General features: G+C 39.7%; 1 protein-coding gene across 1 annotated transcript in view; it reads right to left on the reverse strand.

The window, feature by feature from the left end:
* The window catches only part of LOC149811423 (calmodulin-binding transcription activator 4-like), a 112,974-nt gene that overhangs the window by 27,715 nt on the left and 64,653 nt on the right, over nt 1-20,606 (reverse strand).

Raw genomic sequence — 20,606 nt, forward strand, 5'->3', positions numbered from 1 at the left:
CCGAACCAAACTTCATCCTCTTCCAAATTTCATAATCCTCCATTGGTATATGTGCGTAGAGCTCCACATCCGCAAGTGCCTTCATCTTCTTCTTCCCCTGAGGTAAGTTCTACTGACACTAGTGATCTTCATGATGATGATATCAGGCCTATTGCTCTACGAAAGGGGACACGACAATGTACCTTATATCCTATATCTGATTTTGTCTCCGATGCCAGAATTGGAAATCAGATGAAGTCTTTTATTTCAGCCTTATCTGCTGAAACTATTCCTCTGAACTATCAGCAGTCAGAGCTTGATAATCGTTGGAAGCTGGCTATGCAAGAAGAAATGAATGCTTTAGTATCTCAGCATACATGGGATCTCGTTGATTCCCCAGCAGATGCTGACATTGTTGGATGTAAATGGGTATATACAATAAAGTACAAATCTGATGGTTCTATTGAAAGGTACAAGGCCAGATTAGTAGCAAAAGGGTATACTCAGACATATGGTATTGATTTCTTTGAAATCTTCTCTCCTGTTGCACGGATGGGTATCATTCGTCTTGTTCTCTCAGTAGTTGTTCAGCATGGTTGGAGCTTGTACCAATTAGATATGAAAAATGCATTTCTATATGGGGATTTATCTGAGACCGTTTACATGCAACAACCTCCAGGATTCGAGGTTGAGAGGGAGTGTCAGAAGGTGTGCAGATTGAGAAAAGCAATTTATGGCTTGAAACAAAGTCCTCGTGCATGGTTTCAAAAGTTATTTGAAGTGATGTCACGCTTTGGCTTTAATAGGTCAGCAGCAGATCATACACTATTTATAAAGAAAACTAGCTCTGGCATAGTTGTTATGGTGGTATATGTGGATGACATCATTCTTACAGGAAATGATGTGAAAGCTATTGAAGCCACAAAGGCTCATCTTAAAAAACACTTTGTTACAAAAGACCTTGGTTCACTCAGGTATTTTCTGGGTATAGAAGTTGCTAGGAGCCGTGAAGGGATGGTTTTGTCTCAACGAAAGTATGTTCTTGACTTATTAAAGGAAACGAGAATGTTGGGAGCTAAACCAACAAATATTCCCATGGACCATAAAGTTCAGTTGTTTGAAGAAGGGTCAAAACCGGTTGATAGCAAAAGTTATCGCTCCCTAGTAGGGAAGCTACTGTATGTAACTGTGACCAGTCCGGATATTGCTTTAGCAGTAAGCAAAGTTAGCCAGTTTATGGACAAACCAATTGAGGTACACTGGAATGCAACTATTATGATTCTCAGATATCTAAAATCTTCTCCTGGAAAGGGGTTATTGTTCAGGAAAGGTGGAACTCCGGAGATAGTGGCCTATTCTGATGCTGACTATGCATGATCTATAGTGGATAGAAAATCTACCACAGGATTCTGTGTGTTTCTGGGAGACAACTTGATTTCTTGGAGAAGTAAGAAACAAAATGTGGTTTCTAGGTCGAGTGCAGAATGAGAATATCGGGCTATGGCCCAAACAGCTGCTGAATTGATGTGGGTTCGTATTGTTCTTCATGATCTTCAGATGAAGGTTTCCTCTCCCATGACCATGATGTGCGATAACAAAGCTGCAACATATATAGCGAACAATCATGTATTTCATGAGAGAACAAAGAACATTGAGGTTGATTGCCACTATGTAAGAGATATGGTTCAAGCTGGTCATATCACTACCAAATATCTAAAGTCGAAAGACCAAGTTGCAGATATGTTTACAAAACCTCTTGCTAGACCAAATTTTTCAAAATGTTGTGACAAGCTGAGCATGATTGATATCTATGCTCCAGCTTGAGGAGGAGTGTTGAGAATAGGTGGTTTTAAGTTAAGTCTTTTTATATTAGAGGCTATTTGAAATTTTGTTTTCATAATGGGCTTAGATGTAATTATTCTTTTTAGCCTCTCTCTATTTAACATAGAGAGAAGCCCTAATAACAGTTAACGAGTTTTCTATTGTGCAGCCAACTCTCTCTCTCTCTCTCTCTCCACAGGTGGTTGTGCATTGCATCTTCCTTCTACATCTACATTTATATATATGGTGTATGTATATATAATATATATTTATATATGTGTATTTACATATGTACATACAAATGTATGTAAATGTCTTATATATATATATATTAATATGTGTATTTATTTATTTTTCATTTCTTTATTTTTATTTATTTATTTATCTAGTTCATTTTGAACTAGAGGTCCAAGTCCAACTAGTCAACATTTAGTTGACTACTCTTGGAGCCGTTGGAGCTAGTCCAACAACTACAAATAGAGTCGTTGGACTAGCTCCAACGACTCTATTGAGTCTCCTTTCCCCTTCTGTCTCAATGTACACATGCATCTTGCATGCTTTGTGATAAATAGATTATTATTTTTTAGCTCTCTTGTGGATACCCCTTGTGTGGGTTTTGGTTGTGTGTCCTTAGTAGACATTTGTTGTGCTTGTTCACTTGATTCTTTGGTGGACATATTGTAGTTGTTTGAAGAACACTTGTTTCCTTACATGGTATCAGAGCAAGGTTGATCTTGAATTTTGAAGATTACTTGTCTTGTTTTTCATGCTTGTGGAAGCAAGAAAAAACTTTTGTTCTTTGGTGGTTCAAGTGTTGGTGTTTCAAGTGTTCGTGTGATTCGTGCATTTGCAGAAAAGTGTGGTTAGTTGGCTTATGTGATTTCACTCAAAATTCGTGGTGTGAGGCTCGCGCTAGTTCTTCCTCTTTTCTCACCTTCTCTCTCTCTCTTATCCCTTGTAAGAATGGATGACAATGAAAAAGCCACCATCATACCCATGAAACTCAATGATACTAACTTTGTAACGTGGTCTTCAATCATGAAGCATCATATTTTGAGAAAGGGATTGTGGGGACTAGTAGATAGTTCTGGTCTGGAACCCAAACTAGTCCTCACAAAGATAGTGAATGAAAAAAAAGTGCATCTTACGAATAGTGAGAAGGATAAAGCATTAACTATTTATGAGAAAAAGTGAGAAGAGTGGAGAATGGGGCATGCCAAGATATGTCGACTAATCAATAGCGTAGATATTAAAAAATGCTCTAGCCTCGCAAAGTTTGAGTATAGAAATAAGGCTTGAGAATACCTTAAGAATATGTATTCCTTAAGGATATTGTACATGTATGCAATTTGCAAAACAAAGTTCGGACTATAACTCAAAAAGACAAAAGTATTAGAAAATACTATAATGAGTTGTCCGAACTTTAGAAAGAGTTGTCTATTTTTTAGCCTAAATGACATTGTACCGAGGAGATAGAGATTCATAAAAAATAACTTGATGTGAAACACTTTTATCAATTCATAAATGGATTGAGAACGGAGTTTGAAAGTACCAAATTGGCTCTTCTCTATAGAGGTAAAATTCTCTCTATTGTTGACACTATTGAAGAGTTAAGTACGGAGAAGAATAGGCTAAAAGGGCACACTTTGAAGAATGAAGATGACTCCGTCCTAGCCGCCTCTAGACCAGGAAACTACATGCACCCTTACAAACCACCTCATTGGAGACAAGCCAATGAACATAAAAACAAGCCTCATTGGAAACAAGGAAATGAGTATAACAAGAAAAAAGTTATTTGTTATAATTGTGATGAATCGGAACACATTAAACCTCAATGTCCGAAGTTTAGAAGAAGGGAGGAAAGGAAGATAGCTCGGTTGGTTCTCCACAAGAGACAAATGATGTAAAACCTCATGATGCAACCGTATCCATGTCTCAACTAATGAAAATCCTCCAACCTTTTCTTAGAGGGGCATCTTCTTCAAATAAAACCTCAACTGGAGCTGCAGTCTTAACATTCTTCGATCTCGGTAAAACTCCTTGGCTTCTTGATTCAGGTGTTTTTTTTCATATGACCCCCAATAGTAAAATTTTATCTGAATGTCACACCAATTCAAGTGTGTCAAATTTTTTATAGTCGATGGTACATCTTTTAAAATAAAAGGAGTAGGGAATTTTGAAAATTTTCAAAAATCTAAAAAAAAATATTATTCTAAAAGTTAGATATATTTATAACTTAAACTTAAATTTGTTGTCTATCTCACAAATATATGACTATGGATGTAATGCCTCCTTCTCTTTTGATGGTTGTTGGGTATAGAATCGCCAGTCAGGGAAGCTGATTAGGGAAAGTCATAAAGAAGGAGGCCTTTACTACATGGATTTTTTTAAAATACTCAAGGATAGTTTTTGTTGTAATGTTCAGAAATTGGACTTAGATTTGTGGCACAAACGATTTGGTTATCCTAGTGTATCCAAAATCCAACACCTTCCAAATTTGAAAAAAATCTGTAATTCTGAAAATTTTACGTATAAAGACTGTATTCTGGGTAAAAATGAATAGATTACCATTCTTTGAAAGAACTTTTGTTTCTTTCAGACCACTTGAATTAATACATTTAGATGTATGGGGGCCAACACCATTTACATCAAAAGGTGAATATATGTATTATGTGGTTTTTGTTGATGATTTTTTTAAGCATGCTTGGATCTACTTCCTTTACTTCCTTAAGCATAAATCTGAAGTCTTCTCACATTTTCAAACATTTCATAACTTAGTCAAAAATAAGTTTGAAAGGGATATTTCTATTTTTCATACTGATTCAGAGAAAGAATTTTTATCAAAGGAATTTAAAGATTATTTAAACATACATGGTATCATACATCAAAGATCTTGCCATCACACGCAGCAACAAAATGGTTTAGCCGAGCGAAAATACAAGCACATTATAAAAACAACCAAAACTTTACTAATAGCAAATCAAGTACCAAAAGAATTTTGGGATAAAGCAGCCTTAACAGGTATATACCTCATTAATAGAATGCCATCCTCATCTTTGCAAAATATAACACTAATTAAAAGACTCTTTAAATTAGTTTCAAACTATTTTAGACCTGTTGAGAATAGGTGGTTTAAGTAAATAGGTGGTTTTAAGTTAAGTCGTTTTATATATTAGAGGCTATTTGAATTTTTGATTTTATAGTAGACTTAAATGTAACTACTCTTTTCAGCCTCTCTCTATTTAATATAGAGAGAAGCCCTAATCACAATTAAGAAGATTGATTACTTGCAGCCGTCTCTCTCTCTCTCTCTCTCTACCTAGGGTTCGGTGCCTTCATTACTTCTGCAACATGGTATCAGAGCCTACGATCCAAGGAGTGTGATCTACACCAGGAGCGTGACCCACATCAGGAGCGTGATCTGCTGTAACGATCTCGAACCAGGTGTGGTTTTATTTTTTTGATCTGATGACAGATCTGGCCCAGATATGTTATCAGATCTAATGATCAACGTGGGAGGGTTCTTCAGGTCTGGCAGCAATAACCCCCTTTCTCTTGATCGAGATCTGCTGATTTTTTTTTTGGATTTAGCAGCTGATAACATTGTTTACCTTCGTATGGCTATCGTGCCCCTGTCGTGATTTGATTACCTTCGTATGGTTGGTTGTCCTTTGAAGAAATGAACCTCTTGTTTGTTAGCAGTCGTGATTTACAGCATGCTGTCGTGATTGCTGTGATTCTTCAGGCTGTCGTTAATCTATTTACTGTCGTGATTGCACTGTTGGCGTGAATACAGCATCTATCTTTATTTTTTTTCTGTCGTGATCAGTAGAAACAGCAAGTTGGTTTTATCTACTGTGATGAAAATTATCAGTTGTGTTGTTGTTGAGGGAGTCTGTGTGGCGGATAGATGCTGGTCGTTGGTTATGGCTGATGCGTGATTGACTCATATGTGTGTGCAGCTGTTCAATATTCATGTGTGTGGGCTGCTGTCCACTACTGTAGCAGAAATTGCAGGCTTGACTCCCTGCTGTACTGGGAAAATACTCTTCTTCTGGCCTGTTGTACCTTGTTGTCGTTGTTTTTTTTTAACAGCTGTTGTTGTGTGAGTGGAACACAAGTTATTGAAATCTGTCCCTGCTGAAAAAGAAGTATATTTTTTAGTATGGCTGAAACTTCAAAATGTGATTCCAAATTGGAACATATTGGAGAATATAAAGCATTTGCCAATCCTTTTTCGTACGGGTCTTCTATAAGATTGAATGAAACCAACTATGCCAGATGGTCCAGAACGTTTATGATGTCGGTATCTGGCCATCGTCGAAAACATATTTTGTTGGAAGATGGACCCACTGAAAAATTGGGAAAATATGTTACTTGGGATGAAGATAATGACATAGTTATGTCATGGATCATGAATAGTGTTGAACCCCATATTGCAGATGGATTGATTTACTATAATACAGCCAAACTAATGTGGGACAATCTTCGTGATACATACTCACAAGAAACGAATGTAAGTCGTGTCCTACAAGTCGAACAGGAGATATATAATTTGCAGCAGGGAGATCAGACCTTAGCCCAATACTATGCCTCTGTCAAAGCTGCATTTGAAAGACTTAATGCTCACAGGCCTCTGTGTTGCTCGAAGCAGAAGGATCATCAAGAACAAACCATGGTTGCTCGTTTTCTTACCGGTCTCTCTTCAGATTTTTTTGTTGCAAAAGTTCAAATGTTGACTGGATCAGATGTTCCTACTCTTGCTGATGCATACAATCGTCTGAGTAGACTAGCTATCTCTCTTCCACAATCTCAGCCTGTGACTCAGTCATCTGCCCTTGTTGTCTCATCCGGTTATGGGCGTGGAAATATTCAGAATATCAGAGGCCGAGGTCGTGGACGTGGTATGGGAGGCAGAGGAAAGCTTCAATGCACATTCTGTGGAAAATCTGGACATTTAGAAGATCGCTGCTGGGATAAGCATGGTCGGCCAACCTCTTCTTCATCAAAGTTATATTCTCCTAAAGCAAATGTGACTACTACCGAGACAACAAATGTACAAAAGAATATCGCTGACAATGAAAGTAGTATCACCCTTAGTCGTGCGGAATATGATGAGCTGATAGCTCTTCGACCTTTGAGTTCCACTCCTCCTGTAGCTGGTGTTGCATATTCAACCGGAAATCATCTTCATCCGACTAATAGTAACTGGGTTATTGACTCTGGTGCTTCCAGACATTTGTGTGGAAATTCACGTGTTTTTTCAGATCTAAAGGATATCAAGGCTCAACTTGGAGTCTCCTTAGCCGATGGGAGCTCCTCCCCGGTTGTCGGTCAGGGAAATATTTCTATCTCCTCCTCATTACAGTTGAAAAATGCTCTTCATGCTCCAAAATTTCCTCAAAGTTTACTCTCTGTTAGTTGCCTTATAAAAGAACAAAACTGTAGAGTAATATTTGATCCAATGGGTTGTCATTTTCAGGATTTGCTGACGGGGAAGAAGATTGGTGGAGGCTATGAAGAAAATGGAATTTACTACCTACATCATCCAATGGGTACTGTTCATGCTGCAGTGAAACAGTCATTCAGTCCTATTCAGTGGCATCGTCGTCTTGGTCATCCCTCATTGTCAAAGCTTCGGTCGATCTTTCCTCAGATTCCTTCCACCACATCGCTTCAGTGTGAAGCATGTCAATTGGGCAAGCATCATCGAAGTTCGTTCCCTTCGAGTCAGAGTCAGTCTAGTAATAAAGTTTTTGAACTTCTTCATGCAGATGTATGGGGTCCTAGTAAGATTCCTACTAGGACTCAGTGTCGTTATTATCTTGTTATTGTTGATGATTTCTCTAAGTTGTCATGGGTTTTTTTAATAAAAGAACGATCTGAAGTTCCAAGTATTATTAAATCCCTAATTCTTGAAATAAGAACTCAGTTTGACTCTATTGTCAAGATTGTTCGCACTGATAATGCTCTCGAGTTTAAATCAAAAGGTCTGTTACAATTTTACCAAGATCATGGCATCCAACCCCAAACTTCCTGTGCCTATTCATCTCAACAAAATGGGGTGGCTGAGCGAAAACATCGGCACCTACTTGATGTTGTCAGGACCATTATGATTCAATCCAATGTTCCTGCGTTATATTGGGGTGATGCGATTACCACTGCTTGCTATCTGATCAACCGCATGCCTTCGTCGTTTGTGGGTGATCACATTCCATTACATATCCTAAAACCTGATGCTCCATTTTTTTCCTTATCACCAAAAATATTTGGATGTGTTTGTTTTGTACACAAACTTGGCCCTGACCGTGATAAATTAGCCGCTCAAGCTACAAAATGTATATTTATCGGTTATCCCAAAAATCAAAAGGGCTATCGATGTTATGATCCCATTTCTCGCCGAGAGTATGTCAGTGCGGATGTATCTTTCCTGGAATCCTCTCCATATTACTCTATTTCCGGTTCCCCGCTGCAGGTTGATCTAGCTGAGTCTTTTCCATTACCTATACCTCCTTTTCCTTTGGAATCTGTGCCCTCATTCCCGAACCAAACTTTATCCTCCTCCAGATTTAATAATCCTCCATTGGTATATGTGCGTAGAGCTCCACTTCCGCAAGAGCCTTCATCTTCTTCTTCTCCTGAGGTAAGTTCTACTGACAATCGTGATCTTCAGGATGATGATAACAGACCTATTGCTCTACGAAAGGGGACAAGACAATGTACCTTATATCCCATATCTCATTTTGTCTCCCATGCCAGAATTGGACATCAAATGAAGTCTTTTATTTCAGCCTTATCTGCTGAAACTATTCCTCTGAACTATCAACAGGCCGAACTTGATACTCGCTGGAAGCAGGCTATGCAAGAAGAAATGACAGCTTTAATATCTCAACATACCTGGGATCTAGTTGATTCCCCAGCAGGTGCTGACATTGTTGGATGTAAATGAGTATATACAATAAAGTACAAAGCTGATGGTTCTATTGAAAGGTACAAGGCCAGATTAGTCGTGAAAGGGTATACTCAGACATATGGAATTGACTTCTTTGAAACTTTTTCTCCTGTTGCACGGATGGATACCATCTGTCTTGTTCTCTGAGTAGCTGTTCAGCATGGTTGGAGCTTGTACCAGTTAGATGTCAAAAATGCATTTCTATATGGGGATCTATCTGAGACCGTTTACATGCAACAACCTCCAGGATTCGAGGTTGAGGGGGAGTGTCAGAAGGTGTGTAGATTGAGAAAGGCGATTTATGGCCTGAAACAAAGTCCTCGTGCATGGTTTCAAAAATTGTTTAAAGTGATGTCACGTTTTGGCTTTAATAGATCAGCAGCAGATCATACACTTTTTATAAAGAAAACTAGCTCTGGCATAGTTGTTATGGTGGTATATGTGGATGACATCATTCTTACAGGAAATGATGTGAAAGCTATTGAAGCCACAAAGGCTCATCTTCAAAAACACTTTGTTACAAAAGACCTTGGTTCACTCAGGTATTTTCTGGGTATAGAAGTTGCCAGGAGCCGTGAAGGGATGGTTTTGTCTCAACGGAAGTATGTTCTTGACTTATTAAAGGAAACGGGAATGTTGTGAGCTAAACCAGCAAATATTTCCATGGACCATAAAGTTCAGTTGTTTGAAGAAGGGTCAAAACTGGTTGATAGCAAGAGCTATCGTTCCCTAGTAGGGAAGCTACTGTATGTAACTGTGACTAGGCCGGATATTGCTTTAGTTGTAAGCAAAGTTAGTCAGTTTATGGACAAACCAACTGAGGTACACTGGAATGCAGCTATTATGATTCTCAGATACCTAAAATCTTCTCCTGGAAAGGGGTTATTGTTCAGAAAAAGTGGAAATCTGGAGATAGTGGCCTATTCTGATGCTGACTATGCAGGATCTGTAGTGGATAGAAAATCTACCACAGGTTTCTGTGTGTTTCTGGGAGACAACTTGATCTCTTGGAAAAGTAAGAAACAAAATGTTGTTTCTAGGTCAAGTGCAGAATCTGAATATCGGGCTATGGCCCAAACAGCTGCTGAATTGATATGGGTTCGTACTATTCTTAATGATCTTCAGGTGAAAGTTTCTTCTCCCATGACCATGATGTGTGATAATAAAGCGGCAACATATGTAGCGAACAATCCTGTATTTCATGAGAGAACAAAGCACATTGAGGTTGATTGCCACTATGTAAGAGATATGGTTCAAGCTGGTCATATCACTACCAAATACCTAAAGTCTGAAGACCAAGTTGCAGATATGTTTACAAAACCTCTTGCTAGACCAAATTTCTCAAAATGTTGTGACAAGCTGAGCATGATTGATATCTATGCTCCAGCTTGAGGGGGAGTGTTGAGAATAGGTGGTTTAAGTAAATAGGTGGTTTTAAGTTAAGTCGTTTTATATATTAGAGGCTATTTGAATTTTTGATTTTATAGTAGACTTAAATGTAACTACTCTTTTCAGCCTCTCTCTATTTAATATAGAGAGAAGCCCTAATCACAATTAAGAAGATTGATTACTTGCAGCCGTCTCTCTCTCTCTCTCTCTCTCTCTCTCTCTCTCTCTCTCTCTCTCTCTCTCTCTCTCTCTACCTAGGGTTCGGTGCCTTCATTACTTCCGCAAGACCTATGTCACATGGGTGCGGGTGCGGCACTTTCAAAAAACTTGGGTGCAGGGGTGAGGAAAAAGAAATTATATATATATATATATATATATATATATATATATAATTTTTAAGTTTTAACAATTAACAACATTAACACTAATGAAATAAAAAACAATTATCATAATATCATCAAATCAATTCATCATCATCATGCATGCACCCTCTTTGTGCAGGGGAGGAGCCGAGACCCTCCCTACGCTCTCTGTCTACAGGGGAGTGGTCGAGCTCCCTCCCTGTCCTCCCTCTTTATGCAGGGGAGGGGCTGAGCGCCTCCCTGTGCTCTCTGTGTGCAGGAGAGGGGTCAAGCCCCCTCCCTGCACTCTCTTATCAGATTTCGTATGTGTGGTTCAGCTTCACAGAAAAGTAGAGAGAGATAGAGAAAGAGAGGAGATGCACAATCGGCTGGGGCGGCACGCTTAGGGCTCGACCTCCAAGCCCTAACCTTTATAAAACAAAAGGATATACAATGAGCCTTGTAATATCAGAGATATTACAAGGATGCCATTAATGAAGCAATATTTAGCATGTGTCATTTAACATGCCATGCGTATGGATTTGGATCCAGATCCATACGCAAAACTATATTTTAACACCCTCCCTCAAGTTGTACGTGATTTTGGAGCATGTACAACTTGCTCTTCAATAGCCAAAATTGACGTCCTGTTAACCCCTTGGTAAACAGGTCTGCCACTTGATCTTCTGTTCGAACATGACGTAGTTCTATCTCCTTCATCTCGACTTTCTGCCGTATGAAATGTTGATCAATCTCAATGTGCTTCGTTCTGCTATGCTGAATAGGATTACATGCAATGTTTATTGCGCTTTGATTGTCACATAAAAGAAATGAAAGAATAATTGTCTCCCCAAGGTCACTCAATAAGTGTCTAATCCATGGTTGCCAGTTGAGGAAGCGGGAGCGGGAAGCGATACGGGAAGCGGGAGCGGGAAGCGAGGCACTTTCAAAATTTTAGGAAGCGGGAAAGCGTGGGACCACTTAGGAGCGATTCGGGAAGTGTCTCGGAAGCGACCTAGGAAGCGTCTCGGAAGCGTCTCGGAAGTGAGGGGGAAGCGAATAAAATAAAAATAAAAAATAAAAAATACAAAAAAATTGAAAAAAACAGGGGAAGCGAGGGGGAAGCGTGGGGGAAGCGAGGGGGAAGCGTGGGGGAAGCGTGATGGGAAGCGCGCTTCCCATTAAAGGGAAGCGCGTCCCCCATTAAAGGGAAACGCGTCCCCCATTAAAGGGAAACGCGCTTCCCAAAAAAGGGGGACGCTTCCCCCCACGCTTCGGAAGCGCGACGTTTCGCGCTTCCGAAGCGCGCTTCCCCTTTTAGCTAGGCGCTTCCGGTAACTCTGGTCTAATCCATGTGGCTTCTGCCGTGCCTGCAGCCATCGATCTGTATTCAGCCTCTGTACTCGATCGTGCCACTGCCTTTTGTTTTCTGCTGCTCCAGGACACTAAATTGTGTCCAATATATACACAATATCCAGAGACAGATCGTCTCTCATCTGGATCCCCTGCCCAATCTGTGTCTGTATAAGTGATGAGTTCATGTCCTTTATGCAGATTATCGTTCTTGCGATAAACAAGTATGTCTCCTATAGTTCCTTTTAAATAGCGTAGAATGCGCTTCACAACTTCCATATGACCCTCCGTTGGAGCATGCATAAACTGGGATACCTGATTGACAACATAAACTATATCAGGTCTAGTAAAAGTCAAGTACTGTAACTCCCCACGAGACTTCTATACGTTGTAGGGTTGACACAAAGATGACCATCTTCAGAGCTCAACCTTTGATGTAATACACTAGGAGTACTGACTGGTTTGCAATTCGTCATCCCGGCTCTTTCCAGAAGGTCAAGAGTGTATTTTTGTTGCATGAGTGTCAATGTGTCTTGTTGTCTGTCAACTTCCACACCAAGAAAATACCTCAACTCCCCTAAATCTTTCATCTTGAAAGTTTTCATTAAAAACTGCTTCACGTCTTGCACATGATTATCTGAGCTCCCAGTGATCACAATGTCATCAACATATATAAGAAGAAGTATAACAATGTCTGCCTTTTGGTAAATAAAGAGTGAGTGATCTAGAGAGCATCTTCTAAAACCATAACTCTAAATTTGCATAGAGAAACTTTCAAACCAGGAATAGGACGCTTGTTTCAATCCATACAGAGATTTTCTTAGTTTGCACACCCAGGCAGTAGGATCCTTCTCGGCATAACCAGGAGGTTGCTCCATATACACTTCTTCCTTTAAAGTTCCATGCAAAAATGCATTTTTAACATCCATCTGGCTAAGGCTCCAACCTCGATCGACTGCTAGGGATATAATGACACGAATAGTACCCATTTTGACTACCAGACTAAAAGTTTCATCGTAGTCTTCACCATATTGTTGTGTGAATCCTCGAGCAACAAGTCGTACCTTATATCTGTCAATACTTCCTTCAGGCTTATACTTTGTTTTATAAACCCATTTTGAGCCAACTACATTCTTTTCTTCTGGCCGAGGGACTATTTCCCAAGTCTGGCATTCATGAAGAGCTTTTATTTCTTCATTCATAGCTTCAGTCCAATGACGGGATTGAAGAGCTTGATTAAAACAAGTGGGTTCATCCTGTTTTGTGAGCTGAGACATAAACAACTGAAAATCAAGGGAGAAGGTCTCATAACTCACCCATCGTTGAATAGGATGCTTAATGTGTGACGGCCTTTGAGCCGGATCATTGGCGATGCTTTCCACATTCCTCGGCTCTGTATTTTTGTCCCGTCTAGTGTATATCTGTCCAGAGAAGCGTTCTACTGGGGGTGGCTCAACTGAAGATAATTCAACATGCATCTATGAGTCATTCAATTCCCTACTCAAGTCGAAGGAAGGACAATTTGTCTGACATGTTTCTCCTGTATTAGCAAAAAGATTTGCGCTCATCCATGGATCATATACTTCTAATTCTCGAGATGACAACGCTGCAGAGTCATTAACTTGAAAATTTTGTTCGTCAAAAACAACATTTCTGGAGGTCCTAATACGTTTTGTAGTAGGGTCATAGCATCGATAACCTTTGTATTCATCTGCATACCCAACAAATCTGCACTTGACAGCCTTGTCCTGAAACTTATTTCGCAGAGATGAATCAATATGTACATAACATACACAACCAAAAACACACAGTTCATCGTAAGAGGAATGTTGCCCAAATAAAGTATAATATGGAGATTTTCGATCCAAAAGTGCCATAGGAAGACGATTTATGATATGAACAGATGTGTGAAAAACTTCTGTCCAGAGACTAACGGGCACATTGCTATCATGTAACATGCTCATCGCGCTCTCGACAATATGCTTGTGTTTCCTCTCCGCAACCCCATTTTGTTGAGGAGTATGAGGGCAAGAAACCTGTCGACTTATTCCTTTATCCCAAAGAAAGGCAATAAATTCGTTTGATGAATACTCTCCTCCACCATCACATTGTAAATGCACAATATCACAAGCAAACTTTGTTTTGACCATCAAATAGAATTCCCGAAATATTTGAAAAACCTCATGTTTGTGTTTTAAGAAATATATCCAAGTATAACGGGAATAAAAATCAATAAAGATAACATAGTAACGACTGCCAGAAAGAGAAGAAATAAGTGTGGGTCCCCAAACATCGGAACAAATAATCTCAAATGGCTTTGAAGCTCTTTTATTTATAATATGAAAAGGAAGAACATGGCTTTTGCAGAGTTCGCATGAAGAACATTTATTATTATTATCAAAAAATGAACATAAACTAGACTCTGGAAGGAGACCATCAGATACAAGATTTTCAACGAAACCTCGACTACAATATCCCAAACGACTATGCCAAATATCTGGCTTATTACAATGCGATGAATTAAGAACTTCCAATAAAGGGAAAAACAAAGACTCTGAAGGCGCAGACACTGAAGGATGCTTGGACGACTTCAACTGGAGGACTGGGACTGAAGACGAAGACACTGAAGGAATCTCCTTGAAGACGTACATGTTTCCTTGTCGCTCCCCCTTAGCGAACGTCTTCTTCGTTCGTAGATCCTTAACATAAACAGAAGAGGGAGTAAATTCGACGGAAGAATTCATATCGCCAACAAGTTTAGCTACAGAAACAATGTTCTTGTTAATATTAGGAGCAAGGAGGACATTGTACAAGTGAAGTGAGGACTTTGACATAGGGATATGTGCACTGCCAGTAATGACTAATGGAGTGATGAGTTCCATCTCCCGTAACTATACTACCTTTTTCAAAATAAGGCAATAAGTGAGATAACTTACCCGCATTACCCGTAACATGTGTGGCGGCACCTGAATCAACATACCATTCGCCTTGTTCATTTTGCTTGATCGTCATCTGTGACAATGTTGATAACAAAAGTTGTTGCACATCTGTGGATGGCACTTTTGTGTCCACAGTAATAGCTGATTTATTCTCAATTTTTTTTATTTTTCCTCTATTCTGTAGATTAAACCAACAATCAGTTTTCACATGTCCTCTTTTGTTACATAAGAAACAAGTGGGTACTTATTAGAATGTGGAATATGAATTGGATATGGATCCGATATCGGATCCATATCCATCCACGAGTTTGCTTTAGTTGTATTATTATGTAACATGTGTTACTTATAAGGGGCAGTTTTATCCCTGTAAAAGGTAATTTGTAACCCTATAGCAATAAAGGTACTGGCGCAGCAACAGATATTCAATAGGCTGCCGACTTCTCAAAAGGTTCTTTTCTCTCTCTCTCTCTCTCACGTGTTTTCACATGGTATCAGAGCACGCTGTATTCCTGGGTGAAAAAGGGTCTTCCTCAGCAACGTGAACAGCCAAATCCTATCCCTCGACATCAGTTCACGTGCACACGCCAAGATCTGCTGCAGCAAAGGTCGAGTTCTCCTCGTTTCTTCCAGAACTCGTGGATCTGTCTTCCTCACGTCTGTCTTCCTCAGCAACGTGAATCAGTTCACGTGAATCAGGTCAACGTGAATCAGGTCAACGTGAATCAGTTCAACGTGAATTAGTTCACGTGAATCAGGTTCTATTCTTTCCCTATTCATTTTTGTCAGCGTCTGCTACTTGATTTGTTTGTCTCCTTTTCTTATTCCTCTTAATTCATACACAGCAACTGCTGTGGTTGCTTCTCTCTTCTATTCCTCTTAATTCATACACAGCAACTGCTGTGGTTGTTTGTTTTAATCCACACACAGCAACTGCTGTAGCCTTTCTTGTTTATTCCTCCTAATTCACACACAGCAACTGCACTTCATTTTCTTAATTCACACAGCAATTGCAGGTCCCTTCTTCTACTTCATTCATTTACAGTTGGTCACTTCTTTTTTTTTTTATTCATTCACTGTTTTCATTTCTTCTGGTATCGATTTTTGTCATAAGCTGCGTCAATCTATTCTTTGTTTTCTGCCACATTTCTGTCATAAGTCCACAAATGGATTCTTCAGGCAATTCTAGTCTTTCCTCCAACTTCCTGGGGCAACTGGTTTCGGAAAAACTGAATACAAATAACTATTTGACTTGGAAAAGGCAGATTACCCCTTTTATTCGCAGTCAAGATCTTTCAGGTCACTTGGATGGTTCTACTCAAATACCTCCGCAATTTGTCACGACCGAAGAAAAAGGGGATGGAGCAATGACAAGCACCATTCGCAATCCTGTATTTACTGCTTGGATGAAACGTGATCAGGCCCTCGTCGCATATATCACTTCTACACTGTCGCAAGAAGTTTTGATTTCTATCCCTGATGATTGCACATCTAAAGTATTGTGGGAAACTTTAGCTCAAACCTACTCTCAGATATCAGAGGCTAAGGTGTTGTTTCTCAAGCGTGAATTTCAGCTTTTAAAGAAGGGAGCAATGACCATTATTGAATTTTTAAATCAAGTCAAAAGCATCACAGATCAATTAGCCCTTGTTGGATATCCAGTGTCCGATAAAGAAAAGGTGCAACAAACACTGAATGCCCTGGGATCAGAGTATCATGTACTTGTCACTTCTTTATTATGCTTGCCTTCGTTGCCCAGTTTTGAGGAATTACGTGCTAAACTCTTCCAATACGAGATGTCTTTGAAAAGCATATCTGATGCTTCAGCAGGGCAATCATCTACACATGAGATTCTTGTCACAGGGATGTTTGCTGATCGTACACGGGGAGGGCGTGGCAGAGGCAAGGGAAATCCAATTCAGGGTGGACATGGGATACTACTTACACCAAATTCTAATGCCAGCTTTTCAAAGAATGTTCCCACATGCTATCAGTGCAACAAGCGAGGTCATATCAAGGCTAACTGCTGGTTCAACCCACAAAATCGGAATAGAATGCAAAATACCAGAAATGTTGGTACATCAGGAACTGCAGGTACGTTCCGAGTCAGTGAAGATGCTAAGGATCTCCTTCTATCCGCTATGGCCAACTTGAATCTGAAGCAAAATGATGATGGAATATGGTATGTTGACTCTGGGGCAGCAACCCATGTTACTGGTAATGCAGGTAAGTTCTCTACTATGACTCCCTATTTTGGAAAATCTAATATTGTAACCGGAGATGGGACTCACCACCCTATTTCGAACATAGGCAATGTCGTCATTCCTTTGTCTAAGTCATCCATTCCTTTATCTGATGTTGTTCATGCACCAAATATAAAGAAAAATATTGTATCTGTTTCCAAGCTTGTTGATTCTACCAATTCTTCTGTGGAATTTACTCCTACTTCTGTCTTTGTCAAGGATCTTCAAACGAAGGAGATGTTCGCTAAAGGAGAGCGACGTGGAGACATGTATGTCTTTAATGAAGATCCAGCCCCCAGTGTCCTGAAGCCCCAGTCTGATCTCGTCTTCAAAAGTGTCCTAAGTACATCCAAATGTAATAAGTCAGATCTCTGGCATTCTCGTCTTGGTCATTGTAGTCAAGTCTTTATTGAAAAGTTAGTGTCCAATGGTCTTCTTTCGGAGTCTGTTTCACCTTTATTGAGGAATAAAATATGTCTCAGTTGTCAGGTCTGCAAAAGTCATGTACTTCCCTTTCATCAAATAAATAAAAGAGCTTCTATGCCTTTTGAGATAATATGTTCAGATGTTTGGGGCCCAGCTCCTAATACTTCCTCTTCTGGAAGTAAATACTATGTATCCTTTATTGACAGTTTCTCTCGTTTTACCTGGATATTCTTTATGAAACACAAATCAGAGGTTTTTTCCATTTTCCGTCACTTTCATGCCTATGTTAAAAATCAATTCTCCCAAAATATCCAAATTCTCCAATGTGATGGAGGTGGTGAGTATTCCTCTAAAGAATTTTTAGATTTTCTCCAAGATAATGGGATGCATCGTAGAGTTTCTTGCCCGTACACTCCACAACAAAATGGAATTGCTGAACGTAAACACAGACATATTGTGGAAAGTGCAATGAGTATGATGCATGGGAGTAACTTACCCATTAGTCTTTGGTCAGAAGCCTTTCACACTGCCACTCATGTGATAAACCGCCTTCCCATGCCTATCCTTGAAAATCAATCTCCCTATTATGTTCTCTTTGGTGCACATCCCGATTATAATGAGTTACGAGTTTTTGGATGCACATGTTATGTTCATATTGACAAATCCATGAGAACTAAATTCCAAGACAAAGCCTCTATATGCCAATTTGTAGGTTATGCAGATGAACACAAGGGTTACAGATGCTATGATCCTGCCAATAAGAAGATTAGAATTTCCAGAAATGTTGTTTTTGATGAGAGTAATTTTCTGGGAAAAGAAACAAATGCCAATTGTGAACCTACTGATTCAGTTGTTAATTGGTATGATCCATGGCTTAGTGCTGAACTTATTTCACATGCTGACGAGCATACTATTCTGTCTCCTGAAAGCATACATGGTGAGACAGTTTCAGATGATGCATCACAAGCAGAGTGTCTAAGATACAAAGGAAATGTGTATACCAGGAGATCTAGAGAGCAAACGAATGTACCTACTGAAGAACACATTGCATCGTCTAATGACAGAGAAGCACCAAGAAGATCAGGCAGGATAAGGCATCCTATTGAAAAGTGGGTTAGCTATGACAACTTTTCTATGGACTTTCAGATCTTTCTATCCCAGATTGAAAAACATGATGAACCACTTGGTTTTTATCAAGCTATCCAATCCAACAAATGGATTGAAGCGATGAATGAGGAGATCGAGGCACTACACGAATGTCGAACATGGGAGATAGTTGGCCGTCCTCCAGACAAAAATGTTGTTGGTTCCAAATGGGTTTATAAAATTAAATATAAACCGGATGGTAGCATTGAACGGTACAAGGCGCGTCTTGTGGCCAAGGGTTTCACTCAAGAATATGGTCAAGATTATGATGAGACATTCAGCCCAGTGGTGAGAATGGGAACTATTCGCATTATACTTGGCCTGGCAATTGAACATGGGTGGATCCTCAGTCAGCTTGATGTTAAGAATGCATTCCTTCATGGGGACTTAAAGGAAGAAGTCTATATGGAGCAGCCTCAAGGTTATGCAGAGGGAAGCCCAAAAGAATATGTATGCAAGTTAACCAGAGCTTTGTATGGATTGAAGCAAGCTTCTAGGTCATGGTTTGAAAGTTTTTCCTTAGAAATCCATAAACATGGTTTCTTTCGTTCCCAACTTGATCATTCTCTGTTCATATATAGGAACGATACCACTGTGGTTTTCTTACTCATATACGTTGATGATATTGTTATCACTGGTAACGCTCCAGACCACATTCAGCGAATCAAAGTTCTATTGAGTATGCGGTTCAAAATGAAAGACCTTGGGAAGCTGAGATATTTTCTTGGAGTAGAGGTAGATAGACAAGGTGATAACATGTCATTAACTCAACATAAATATACTCTTGATCTTCTAGCTAAAGCAGGAATGATAGATTGTAAACCTCTACCCACACCCAGTGTTGTTAACCAAAGGCTCAGTATTTATGATGGTGAGTTATATCCTGATGCAGTCAAGTATCGGAGTTTAGTAGGTATGTTACAATACCTTACCTTCACTAGACCAGACATTGTGTATTCTGTCAATCAAGTATCTCAATTCATGCATGAACCAAAGACTGGTCACATGGATGCTGTCAAACGCATCCTTCGCTACCTAAAAGGAACGGTGGGTGATGGACTCACATATACTCAATCTTCATGGAAATCACCGAAGCATGACATACTGGCCTATACAGATGCAGACTGGGCAGGGGATCCAGATGAGAGGAGGTCTGTTTCAGGATACTGTGTTTTCATTGGAAGAAATCTTATCTCATGGAGTAGCAGAAAACAGAAGGCTGTGGCAAGATCTAGCACAGAGGCAGAGTATAGATCTATGGCAGCTACCACAGCAGAAGTGACCTGGATTAGGCATCTTCTTACAGAGATGGGAGAGGATATCTCAAATTCGACACTTATGTGTGATAATAGAAGTGCTATACAAATTGCATTCAATCCTGTTCATCACAGTCGGACTAAACATATTGAAATCGATCAACATTTCATCAGACAAAAGATAGCCGACAAAGAGATTGAACCAGTTTATGTGCCTTCAGAAGACCAAGTTGCCGATATGTTTACAAAAGGTCTTACAAGTCATCGCTTCTGGTATCTGAAGAACAAGTTGCACATGGTTCAACCCCATGCACAACTTGAGGGAGGGTATTAGAATGTGGAATATGAATTGGATATGGATCCGATATCGGATCCATATCCATCCACGAGTTTTGCTTTAGTTGTATTATTATGTAACATGTGTTACTTATAAGGGGCAGTTTTGTCCCTGTAAAAGGTAATTTGTAACCCTATAGCAATAAAGGTACTGGCGCAGCAACAGATATTCAATAGGCTGCCGACTTCTCAAAAGGTTCTTTTCTCTCTCTCTCTCTCTCACGTGTTTTCACAGTACTCTCCTCTGATTCCCTGTATTAAAAGCCCCTGAAATATTAGGTGTAGGCAAGATACCACGTCCTCCCTACCCAAAACGTCCGCGGCCTCTGCCTCCTTGATGCCCTCCATTCCCTCGTCCAAAACCTACAGAAGTGTCCATGGCCAAAACTGAATGGGGACGAGCTGATTCATTTCCTTCTGCCCTTTGT

The sequence above is a fragment of the Nuphar pumila genome, chromosome 17 (genome assembly GCF_984573655.1).
Source record: "Nuphar pumila chromosome 17, dmNupPumi1.hap1.1, whole genome shotgun sequence".
Taxonomy (NCBI): Eukaryota; Viridiplantae; Streptophyta; class Magnoliopsida; order Nymphaeales; family Nymphaeaceae; genus Nuphar; species Nuphar pumila.